General features: G+C 41.8%; 1 pseudogene; it reads left to right on the forward strand.

Moving 5' to 3' along the window:
* The first annotated feature begins 10,505 nt into the window (after positions 1–10,505).
* LOC147725504 (large ribosomal subunit protein uL24 pseudogene) lies at positions 10,506–10,942 on the forward strand (annotated as a pseudogene).
* The last annotated feature ends 756 nt before the right edge of the window (positions 10,943–11,698 follow it).

Consider the following 11,698-nt stretch of genomic DNA (forward strand, 5'->3'; position numbering starts at 1 on the left):
AAGCACCTCAATACGGCTTTATTTTAGGAATGCCATGGCTCTGTCTACATAATCTAATTATTGACTGGCAAAAGAGAGAACTTGTATTCCAATCTGATTTTTGTCAATCATCTTGTATGGGAACTCTCACAAAAACAATCAGTGAAATTGCTACTGCAGAAGAAAAAGAGACAATTCTACCCAAATGTTACAAAATGTTTCAGGAGGTATTCAGTGAAGAGAAAGCAGCAGTCCTTCCTCCTCATCGCAGCTATGATTGCCAAATCGATCTAATGCCGGGTTCATGTGTACCGAACTGTAGGATTTATGCACTCTCTGAAACAGAAAATCAACACTTGAGAGAATACTTGGATCAATATCTTGAAAATGGGTTCATTCGTCCTTCAAAGTCACCAGCCGCCTCCCCTTTGTTTTTTATTCCAAAAGCAAATGGTGAATTAAGAACGTGCATTGACTATAGGGCTTTGAACAAAATCACCATCAAAAACAAATATCCCTTACCATTAATCCCAGTTCTTTTAGATCAAGTAAAAACAGCAGTAATTTACACCAAGCTTGATCTAAGAGGAGCATACCATCTGGTGAGAATCAGACAAGGAGACGAATGGAAAACTGCATTTAAAACTAGATATGGACTGTCCGAATATTTGGTAATGATGTTTGGTCTTTGTAATGCGCCAGCAGCCTTCCAGTTTTTCCTCAATGATGTTCTACGGGAATTTCGAGATTTATTTGTTATTGTCTATATAGATTATATCTTACTTTATTCCGATTCAGAAGAAAAGCACGAAGGTCATGTCAAACAAGTTTTAAAGGCATTACAATCACACAATCTGTATTGCAAGTTATCCAAATGCGATTTTCATGTCTTTGAGGTCGAATTTCTTGGAGTACTGCTCACACCAACGGGCATGAAAATGACTGATAGAAAAATAAAGGCAGTAGCAGAATGGCCAATCCCAAAATCTGTTCGAGATGTGCAATGTTTTTTGGGCTTCGCAGACTTCTATCGACGATTTATCGATCACTTTTCAGCAGTCGTAGCTCCCATAACTCGTCTGTTACGAAAAAAGGTGAAGTTCGAATGGACTACAGAAGCAAATGAAGCATTCCAAAGTTTGAAAAAAGCTTTTACTGAAGCCCCAATTTTGATGCATCCTGATGTGAATGAACCTTTTATAATCGAAGCGGATGCCTCAGATGTTGCAATTGCAGCCATTTTATCTCAGAGACATCACAAAACTGGTCAAATGCATCCTGTCGCTTATATGTCTCGTAAATTGAATGCAGCTGAACAGAATTACATAATTGCAGAGAAAGAGTTGCTTGCAATACTTGAAGCATTCAAAGAATGGAGACATTATATTATGGGAGCAAAATTCACAGTAACAGTGTATACAGATCACAGAAACTTACAATTCATGAGTTCAGCCAGAATGTTAACTCCACGACAAATGAGATGGATGATGTTCTTTGCAGAATATGATTTCATAGTAACCTATCGACCTGGACAAGACAACAAAAAGGCGGATGCTTTATCCAGGAAAGACTCAACATTACATAAGTGTGAAGGAACTCCACAAGCAATAATAGAACCTGACAAAGTGATCTGTTTGTTGAATGCTGATCAGTTCTTAGACAGTATACATGAGAATTTTCACCACATCACAATGGGAGAAATGGAATAACAAGAAGAAAAACCAAACAATCAAAGAAGGAATACCATTTCATGGAAAACAAGTCTACCTTCCAACCAAGGAATTACATGAGACGGTCTTTAATTGGCTACATTCCCATCCTATGGCAGGACATCCAGGTCCAAAAAAGACTGTAGAAAAGATTCAAAACTTGTTTTGGTGGCCAACTCTTAAAAAGGATGTTTCTTTGATGGCTCAAAACTGTGAAACATGCGCTAGATTTAAAACTGATCATAGCAAACCAAAAGGTTTGTTACAAGTCTTACCAACACCAATCAAACCATGGGAACATGTTTCTTTAGATTTCATCACGAATTTACCACTAGTGAATCTTCATTCAGTAATTTTGGTAGTAGTGGACAGTTTAACAAAATATGCCCATTTCATTGCTTGTAAAAAATTGCCAACAGCAGGACAATTAGCGCAAATACTACTAACAAACATTGTGCGATTACATGGTTTGCCTTCAGTGTTACTGTCTGATCGAGGGTCTCAGTTTTCATCTAAATTCTGGCAGCAATGGTGTCAAAGTCTACAAATCACATCTAATATGTCTACTAGTTACCATCCCCAAACTGATGGTCAAACTGAACGATTAAATCAGACATTAAAGCAATACTTAAGATGTTACGTAGAAGACTCCAAGAGATCTTGGTATGATTTGCTTTGGATTGCAGAAATGGCTTATAACACATCACCGCATTCTTCAACTGGGTCATATCCATTTGAGGCTCTCTATGGCTATTTACCAAACACAATTCCTTTAGTATTGCCCAAACATGTAAGTGATACACCTGCAGTACAGGATGCTATACAACATATGCAAACTGTTCACCAACAAACTCACCAACGTTTACTACAAAGTAAGGAAAAGTATAAACAGCAGTATGATAAACATCATAGACCTGGTCCAAGATATGTTGCTGGGGATAAAGTTTGGTTGTCTACCAAGAACTTAACCTTCAAAAGAAAAAGTATGTTTCATCCTAAGTTTATTGGACCATATTCAGTACTTCGTCAAGTCAATCCAGTAACGTACAAATTGTTACTTCCAAAAACTTTGAGAATCCATCCAGTGTTCCATACATCCCTTTTGAAACCAGCTAGACAAAATGTTGCAACTAGGCCAGCGCCAGTTTTGGTTCAGGGTAACTGGGAATACGAGGTAAAGGACATACTGGATTCTAAACAAAGGAGAAGCAGATTGTGGTATCTTGTCTCCTGGAAAGGTTACGGAGCTGAGAACGATTCTTGGGAACCGGCAGAGAACATTCATGCCTCTCGCTTGGTGCGACGTTTCCACCTCCTTCATCCCTCGAAGCCGGGCCCTAGACCGCTCCAGGGAGGGGGGAATACTTTTCTGTGGAATAATATCGCAATTAAACCTCTTGCAATTTGACCTTTTATACTAATTATTCTCCAAATGCTTGATATTTCTTTGCACATAAAACATCTGTACATTTCTGATAAAACTCTCTCAGAAAAAATAGCACGATTTACATTATCTTCTGTAAATTGTTCACTGTTAGATAGTATCAAAACCTTTAAACTGGTTCACATAGCACGAAACTGTGTATTGCAAAACACTCTAATTTTGTCTTGTTATAGCTTCATAATCAAGTTACATGTAGAAAAACATAAGCAAAAGATTTATCTTGTTTCTGTGCTAAAACAATAACTTTCTATTCGAAATATTATGTTGGGTTTACTTCATACCAAAAACATTGAAGATTTCTAATTCCCTAAATAACATGATATAAAAAACTGAAACAGCGTTTAAATCTTTCTTGCTCTTTAGATTCTGTAAATACAAAATATAAAAACCTTTTTGTGCATTAAATCGCCTTCATACCTAAAGAGTACGACCTACTCTTAATTATAGGTTCATCTGCAAACTCTGGACCCCAAAGGAAGAAATTCCTCGAAGAAATCCGGTCCAAAACCACCTTCTCAAAGACTGCCGGAGAAGTTACCAACTCAAGAAGCTCCTCAGGGAAGGTCTGCTCCAGCGCGGCACACACAAATCTGCATCAAAGGGTTAAACAGCTTACCAAAACACAGAGCCTGCCTGGAATCAACCTCCTTCTCAGAAATCTCCAGAATAGTGAACACAGATCCTTGGGTGTGGTCACGTACATCAACGTAACCACACCCGCGTAATTTCCCCTGCTTGCGGCGTTGAAATGCGACAGCATGCCAAATTGCACGCATCTCGCGTTACGCGGTTGCCAAAGTGCACGCATCTCGCGTACCCTGCCAAACCTCACTCATCTCGCGTACCCTGCCAAACCTCACTCATCTCGCGGACCATAGGGAATCAATGGAATTTTTAGGGCAAAATACATTTCCAAAGTTTAGCCTGCCCTAGCCCTATAACAAAGCAACCACCAATGTCCAGCAGGGGAAGACCCATGAGTCTTTCCACATAAACGTTTGGGACATGGCCAAAGGCCAAATGGGGCGGGCCCTAGACCGCAAGCGCCCCTGGGCCTGACACCTCCCTCCTACACTGGCTGCCTTCCCTTCAACCAAAATATTTAAACCTTACTTAGTAAGGACTGCAACTCCCTTAGTCACAGCTGTCTGTGGAGTATAAAATGCATGAGCCAACCACCGCTGAGAAGAGAACAACTTCTCACTCTCATCTCGGGTCAGATGGGTCTCCTGTAAAATAATTATATTAGCCAAGGAATCCCTCAAATACTTCAAAATGAGGTCTCTTCTTCTTTTCACATGCATACCATTCACATTCCACGACAAAAATCTCAACTCATTTAAACTACCCCCACTCATCCCAAACATAAACAAACCATCTCACGCATCCACTCATCCATTGGCAGAATAAAAGCTTCTCAGAATTTTTATGTATTCTCCCTTTACCCCTCCCCAAAAACAGCCTAGAACCCACCCTCTTACCCCAGAAAACCCGTTCCAAAAACCCATGGCTTCTAAGCCCTATGGGTGCCCTTTGACGGGTGGTGAAAATAGCAAACATTACATCTTTAATAAGAACTATGAGGTACATACCTGGAGTCATTAAGAAACAAAACATAGCATAAACAAACTGACAACCATCTACCAATCAAACTGTAACTTCTAACTCAAAATATCACCAGGCTGACACTGTCCCAAAAACGTATCAACCTCATCAACAAAACAGAAGGAGTGCATTTTGTTGTTCCACATCACCTTCAAAAGTGCTGGAAACTTTAATTGGACCGATGATCCTAATTTCCTTAATGGCTCAATCCTTTTACCAAGCTCCCACTGTCTATTAGCAGTAATAGGTAATAAATCTGATCTTATCTCAATCTTAGCACCCTCCAATTCAATTGTTTTCTTCTTGAGAGCAATCGCTAACATCTTTTCTTTTAAAGTATACATCATTAAATTATTCAAGATTCTCCTAGGATTAGCGCGGTTCGGGTTCAGCCTGAAGGGATCACAATGTATTCTCTGGATATCCCTAGAGATCTCCTCCTCTGTTTCCTCCAACTGCAACTCACTCTTCAATAACTGGACTACATATGTTCTAATATCCGATCCTTCTCTACCCTCCAGGAGTTTTAAAATTTTCAGTTTGTTTCTTCTTTGCATATTCTCCAACCTTTCTACCCTTTCCTCATACCCCCTTTCCTTAACCTTGAATACTTCTAGCTCTTTCCGATTTGCCATAACCTCCTCTCTTAGGTCCTTAACCTCGACTTCTAATAACAATGTTCGACTACTTAAGTCATCCATCTTTCTCTCTAATAGCCGGCAAGGTGCCCTAATGCTTTCCTGATTTGACTCCGACACCTCAAATCTCTTATGCATCTCAAGATATACATTTTTAAGCAAAGTAATAACAGAGAGATCATTGCACTCCTGCTCTACCTCCCTCTGCTGCTCCAACTGGTTCAACTGCTCTCCCTCCGTCTCTAGTGAGGTCGCACCACAGAAACCTGTTGTGGTACATTTAAATTTAAATTTAAATTAACCTCATCCTAGACCGGGACTACATCCTCACCTTCACTCATATCTAGAGACAGGAGCTGGAAACGATTGGGACTCAAATGTTTGGACCAATCCACCATATCTAATTCAGACTCCTCCCCCAAACACTCCCCACTGGCCAAACTACTCTGCCCACTTAAATACTCACGTCCGACTTTGAGGGATATTGCATGCCCAATTAACTTTGTTGGAGATTTCCGGTTCAATACCAAAGTCTTTGGCAGGACCTTAAAAAATGAGCTAAGTGATGAAGTAAACTTAACTTTAACTTTAGGCTCCGAAGAGCCTGCCCTAACCACTTTCTTGCAGGTTTTCTTATTCTTAATTAGCCTACCCTTAGCCTTAACCTGTATGACCTCTTTGTTGTTAGAGACAGGAGAAACAGGAGACCCCCTGATTGAACAGCAGCTTCCGCGCCCCTTCCTCCACTCCCTAATGCGTACCTGAAGATACTGCCCGAGCCTCCCCCTGCTTCTACAACAGCCTCTACTACCCCCCTAGGTTACCAGGCTCCACAGAAACCCCCCGCACACTTCACTACAGGAGTTCAACACCCTCGGGCCGCCGGAACCACTGTTGATTTTTATGCAATCATGAATCTCCTGGGGCTTGTATGACCTTTGCTGAGCACCAGTACAAGACAACAGTACCGTCTGGGTTTTTTGTTGCAGAAAACCATTCCTCTATACTACTCCCACCGCTTCTGTCCGCTCGGTTTCCTCTTCCCGCCCCCCGCGAAAAAGGATTCTGGCTGCAGCTTGTCGACCTTTGCCGAGCTCTGACACCGCTCTCTCCCAGCTGAGCTCCGCTTGCCCTGCTGGCTCCACCTCTCCGACTGCCTCGCATCTCGCCAGACTCAGTATGGCTCCCGCAGCTGACCCCGCCATACACCACCTTCACTCTGTGTTTTACTAACCACTAGCGTATTGCTATTCGCTCCCGAAAAAGCGTCACGAAGACTACTGCATCCTTCAAACCCCTCCCGTGTCTCACCAGACCCCTTGCAGTACTTCAAATAGCACTAGACATCCACCCATGCTTGACCGACACCCGCAGCCCGCAACTAGCCGGCCGCCATGTTTTCTCTCATATTGATTATGCAAGAGACTGAAACTATGGAACTCTTTACCCCCCAACATAAGATCCACAGACAGCCACCTTATCTTCAGAAAACTCAAGAATTGGCTCTTCCCCAAATAAGCACCATACGCAAACAGAAATTGACAGCATATCCCTCTGTATATAATCATTTATTTTTACTATAGATATGTACCTGTCTTTGTGTATTGCTTTGTATAAACATGTAGAATAATTATATTTAAAAAAAATCTATTTTTATTAAATTATGCTAATATGGACATTATTGGCACGTGACCATCAATCATATTCAGAGTTACCAAATATGTCTATTACTGCCATTATAGGACCATATATTTCAATCGAATGCTAGCCATTTCCATCTTGTGCATAGGCACTGGAAATATGTGTGTGTTGGGGCGGGGGTGCAGGAGCACCCCTAGAATAACCATGCTGAAGTTCAGAAGGTGAATGAGCAATAAAAACTATCTTTTAAATTGTGGGCCTCATTCATGGAAAGTGGCGCATTGCTGGTTGAAAACAGTTCTGCAACACTTTTCATTGCACCCTCCTTGCGACACCACGGATACGCCATATTTAAACTACAGTGCTCCATGTCGCAAGGATTGAACAGATATGTCAGGAAACCTGAGGTATCTGTTGGCCCAGTAATGATGCGTTGCTGGAGTGTGTCGGAAAACAGACGCAAATTCAGCAATGTGTCATTACACATGGATGAGTCCCATCTAAAAGGCCCAGCGTCAGTCCTTACACCTGCTTGAAGCAGGCGTAAGGATTTGACACAGTGAAGTCGCAGAAGTGGTGCAGTGAAATCTGATAGATTTCACTGTGCCACTTCTACAAGCCTTTTTTATGGTGGAACGCCACCCCTGCATACATTATGCTTGACGCAGGTATAATGTAGCGCAGGGCTTTACAAAGTGACGCATCTGCCTAGATAGGGCGCAGTGTGGCGCATTGATTACACTTTTGCCAGTCTGCCACATGGTGGCGCTGCTCATCTTATTTAGAGATGAGCAGAACAACGGTTGTTTATGAATACAATATACATTAAAAATAAATAATACCTGCCTCCCGAGCCATTCCTTAAGCTTTGGGGACCTGGAATAATCTGAACTGTCGCACTTTCAGGACAGAGAGATGGCTAGTAGTTTTTTTAGCTGCTATGACAGGGGCGATGGGTGTTGCAAGCTGCAGTGGCCTCCTGGTCAGGGCCCTGGCACCTAATATTTTAAGCACTGACTTGCAGTACTTATTAGCGAACACGAGAAACACCATATTGACAATTTTAAACTAAGCAAGCATTGGCAAAGCTAATAGGATATACTTTTTGTTACGGGAAGTATTTGTTAGTAATAGTTGGGCAACTGTGTGTGTTCCCCCAGCTGCTCTAAAAATTTATGTCACAATTTATGTCAACATCTTGGGCAAAAAAAAAGTATGGGACCCTTTGCTGAAGAGATTTCATGAACAGATTTAAGCTGTACTCTCAAAGAAGAATGTTATGAAAAGAAGTCAGAAGATGAAGTTTGGGTTGTAAGTGGAGAACTTAAATTTGTTGCAGCCTATGTGGGCGCACGTCTTTACTTTGTGTCCGTAAACTCATCAGTCTGTTATTAAGAGAGCAAAGTAAAACAAATAAACATGAAAAGCACTGTTTATTTATGACAGGCTAAGTATCCAAAGTACACACACTTTCTAAAAATAAAGCCATAAATCCGCAATTAAACTGTTGCTGACTCAGAAAAGTAAATACATCATAGAGCACACACTGGGTCTTAATTACAAGCCATACCTCATATTTTTTGTAATTAATTTTATTTTTACCATTTGTAAAGAGCATACTATCACTCGAAGGTTTCTTGGCACTACACCTCCAAGAGAAAGCGGCCACTATTCAAAGAGTTTGAAGCTAGGGAGAAAGGAAAAAGCCAGGGGCCTTATTTATGAAGGCCTTGCGTCAGTTTTGCGTCACCTGTGCGTCACTTTTTGTGACGCACCAGCGGTGTAAAAAATGCGCCTCGTTGCGCCATATTTAAAAAGTGACGCATCTAGGTAAATGCGTCACTTTTTAAACCCCTGCGCCACATTATACCTGCGTCAGGTATAATGTATGCAGAGGGGGCGTTCCCCCGCAAAAAGCCTCGTAATAGTGACGCAGTGAAATCTATGAGATTTCACTGCGTCACTTTTAGGCCGCTGTTGCGTCAAAATCTTGCGCCTGCCTCACAGCAGGCGTAAGACTGACGCAGGCCCTTTCACATGGGGCTTTCCCCAAGTGAAAGGACGCATTGCTGGAGTTGCGTCACTTTTGTGACACACTCCAGCAATGCGTCACATTTGCGCTTACAGATACCTCAGAAATACTGACGTATCTGTAACTCCTTGCGACATGATGCGTCATACATTAAATATGACGCATCAGGAATGTCGTAAGGAGTGCGCAGTGAAAAGTGACGCATCGCTGTTTTCACGCAGCGATGCGTCACTTTTCATAAATGAGGCCCCAGGTTTTCAGGACTTTCCTGAAAGGCATCTATGAGTCTTGGAAATGGGTAGATAAATAGTCAAGTGATACAAGAAAAGCATTTTCGAAACGGAATTTACGTCTGGGAAAATAAGAGAAAAAATTCCATGATGATAGGCTAGGTAGCAGCACGAAAAGACCTTATGAACTAGACGGAGAGATTTGAACAGCATCATCTGAGTCAGTGCCTTTGAAGATGGAGTGAAATAATCTGTTCACCGCAAGTTCAAAACCAACCGAGCTGATGCTTTTTGCACCAGCTTCAATATTTTTAGCACCTTATGAGCAGAATCTAAATAGGACTAAGTTACAAAAGTCCAATTTGGCTTCAGTAAAAGTGTTCAAGATTTGGACATTATGTGAAAAAGTGAACATTTATTTAAATAGCTTCATTGTACTCAACTGATATGTTCATGAACTGACCAAGGAATTAATCTGGTTTTGGAGTGTAAGATTAGTATCAAACTTGACTCCAATATTTTTCAGGCACTTCACTGGTGTAGGTTTATTACTGAGAAAGTGTGGCGACAAATCCCATATAACAAAAGGCCCAAACAGAGACTGATGGCCTGATTTAGCCCCTTGTGTGCATTCGTCGGCCAACGGCCATTGCGAGCACTACCTCCTTAGTGCTGCGAAGGTCCGTTGGCCGACGCGGCCCCCGCCCACTCTGCTAAAACCGCTGCACCGCAGCGAAACTGCCGCCACGGTTAAGCGGTTAGATATCGCGGACGGGTTACTCAGTCACAATGGGGATGGATATCCTTTCCGCCAAAATATAAATCCCGTAATATCCTATGGGATTTAGAGTTCAGTAGACGGGCTATCCGTCACTGTTGTGACGGCGTAACCTGTCCGCCCATATCTAAATGAGGTCCAGAATTATTTTTTTTACTTCTTTTGAATTTTAATTTAAGTCTCTACATTTAAGCACTGAATTTTCAAGAATAATCGTGCCTTCTGCATGGGATCTTTATCAATTTAAAAAATAATCAGTGTGTTATCTGTATACATTAATACAGAGAGATCAAAAGCCTGGAAAAGAAAAGGAAGAGAATCATATAGATTAAAAGGTAACAGAGACAGCACAGACCCTTGAGGGACTCCACACAGTAAGGCCTTCTTGATAGATAGAAAAAGGATTAAAGCTTTACCGGAGGCCATTGTCGGTTGTGCAGCTGGCTATCATGAAGTTCAGTCCTTTTGTAAACTCTGACCGCAGCAAGATCTGCAAGAGAGACTTCAATGCGCCGTCCCATGTGCGCAGGAAGATAATGTCCTCTCCTCTGTCCAAGGAGCTGAGGCAAAAGTATAATGTCCATTCAATGCCAATCCGCAAGGATGATGAGGTCCAGGTCGTACGGGGACACTACAAAGGTCAGCATATTGGCAAAGTAGTTCAGGTTTACGGAAAAAGTATGTCATCTACATTGAGCGTGTACAGCGTGAAAAGGCCAATGGAACAGCTATCCATGTTGGAATTCACCCCAGCAAGGTGGTGATCAACAGACTGAAGTTGGACAAGGATTGCAAAAAGATCTTGGAACGCAAATCCAAGTCTCGACAAGTTAGCGAGGAGAAGGGCAAATATAAGGAGGAAACCATTGAAAAAATGCAAGAGTGAAGTCGTTTGCTGCATAGAATCAATAAAAAAAAAATTGTCAGAAAAAAAGAAAAGGGTTTAAAAATCTGAGTTGACCTGTTAGATAGGAAACGTTGAACCCACAGGAGAGGTGCCCATGTTCCTCAGATCCTCCATTAAAAGGATCTGATGGTCTGCTATATTGAATGCTGCTGACAAGTTCCAAAGAAGGTTTCTTTAACAGTGGAATGATCAAGGTTTTTTTAGGCCACAAGAACAATTTCTTACTCAAGTGAGGCATCAATTATGCTCAGTGCAGGGTTGTGAGCTTTTCTTGTTTTTATCATAAACTTTATTGATTTTAAGAGAACAAAAAGTAAGTGAGCAATAACAGCAAAGCGCACAGGTCCATGTATTTATGACATTGCTAGCGTGCAGAGAATAACAGTACACAATATGCACAGCGATCGAGCACATCACACGGAAAATCTAGTAGTTCATCAGAAGTAAGGAGCTAAACTTTATGGGCCCCATTATCCCAGTCGATTCGTCCATTTGCCCCATACCATTTGGTATTTTGCCTGGCAGCCCCTGGCTTCGAACATGGGTTTCTCTTGAGCAGCACACCAATCCATGCCTCTTCACCATTTAGCTACTGTAGGGGGGGTCAGACTGTGTCCAGGCCATGGCGATATTGCGTTTGGCCACCATAATGGCCGTACCAAAGAATAATTTATCTGCTCGGGACTAGTCTAGACCATCCATGACACCCAAGAAGAGGTGCATGGGGTCATGACG

This window comes from Lissotriton vulgaris, chromosome 3_2 (genome assembly GCF_964263255.1).
Source record: "Lissotriton vulgaris chromosome 3_2, aLisVul1.2, whole genome shotgun sequence".
NCBI lineage: Eukaryota > Metazoa > Chordata > Amphibia > Caudata > Salamandridae > Lissotriton > Lissotriton vulgaris.